Genomic DNA, 1770 nt, shown 5'->3' on the forward strand with positions numbered 1-1770 from the left:
TGACATACATTTGTTGTGTAAATTGAGGACCTGCAGGTCTATCTTGCAAAGCCTTAGGCCTGTTAATGGGTTACAGAGGACATCTCCAAGAAAGGAGGGGGCATGATGAGGCAGGTCTGACCTCCCACCTTGTGGCAGGCAATTTAGTTTTAGGATAGCCCCTTGGCCAAGAGGGGGTCCATTCAGTCAGCCAGTTAGGGGGGGAGCCTTAAGATTTTATTTTAGTTCACAGATTCTTGACTTTCTCCATAGATAACATCACCTTTTTGAAACCCAAAAGCAGTCTTTAAGATATCTTCTAGGCCCCGCATTCCAGGGGATTGATTGGCCCACCCAATGGACCAGCGGCCCATACCAAGAAACTGACTCAACTGGAATTGTGACCCCAGGGACTGAAACAACATAAGAAGATGATTTCTACACCCCTATAATTTTGCCCCAATTAGCAAACCTAATTGCCTAATCGCTTGCCTGTCAAACTACCCTTAAAAACCCTGTTTCCCAAATTCTCAGGGAGGTGGATTTGAGAAATTTCTCCTGTCTCCCCACTTAGTGCTATGCAGAATAAAGACTCTTTCTCTACCTTGTAAACCCTGCTGACTCAGCGTATTGGCTTCCTCTTTGGCGACAGGCATATGAACCTGGTTAGGCAGTAACATTCACATCTTTTGCCCCTTTTTTATAATGTGTTTATTTGTAAGATCTACTTATTAGTCTTGTGTTTTATTGACATTGATTCATGGTTTGGAAATCGCTTTTTTCTGAGAAATAGCTTCTAGGATTGTTAACCTCTTTCTTTAGGGATTTAAATTTGGAAAAGCTGAATTATGAACAAATAGATATTATTTTAAACAGGAGCTAATTTATTCTTCTTGAATGGATGAATGAATAAGTGAATGAAATGAGGGATGGTTGAAGGCAACTGAAGGTCTCTTTCTGGAGGTTTTCCCCTTGGTTGGTCACAGGGCCTCCTTTTCACAGAGTCTCTGTGAAGAGTTTGTCTTGGGAGGAGTAATGTCAGTCTGGATTCTCAAATGCTTTAATCACCATAAGTCACTTTTACAGACAGTCTTTAGTTCTGGGCTGCAGTCGTGGAAAAGAAGAGATATATCATGATGAGTATTTTAGACACATCTCTTTTTATGGTGTTCAGGACATGCCCCTCCAAAACATGATTGTAAGAGAACAGAATATGCCACCACAAAATATGCCTGTTTGGCCTAAGGATTATTTTAAGAAACTACAGTCACAGAAGATCTGAGAAGTTTATAAGAGAAATTTACATCTATAATGGAAAGCTCCATTTTTAAGAGTGTCTCCTTCTCCGCCTAGGAAGAGAAGGCTGACTAAATTACTAGAGACTCTTGGTCAATAGAGAAGGCATCAGACTTAAATCTGCATGACAAATCTTACTCTTGTTTTACAGTTAAAAAGGGCCTCTTCCCACTCCCTTCTTTCTTTCTTTCAGAGATCACCTGAGTAGTCCCCTTAAAGTCTTAAACAACTCTTTGAGATCTACTCCAAATTTACTCATTTTTCTGGGTAATCTCCCATGTATGCAGGAGGTATACACGTTATTAAACTTCTGTTTGTTTTTCTCTTGTTAATCTGTCTTTCGTTGCAGGGAGTCACAGTTAAGAACTCGTGAAGGGTAGAGAAGAAAATTATTTTTCTTCCCCTATAGTTCCATTTTCAAAGAACCATAGGAAGATACCTTGGGTCTTGTGCTAAAGTATTTAAGACAGATTTTGTTACAAAATAGGAATAAAT

The sequence above is a fragment of the Propithecus coquereli genome, unplaced genomic scaffold, assembly GCF_000956105.1.
Source record: "Propithecus coquereli isolate 6110/MARCELLA unplaced genomic scaffold, Pcoq_1.0 Scaffold80, whole genome shotgun sequence".
NCBI lineage: Eukaryota > Metazoa > Chordata > Mammalia > Primates > Indriidae > Propithecus > Propithecus coquereli.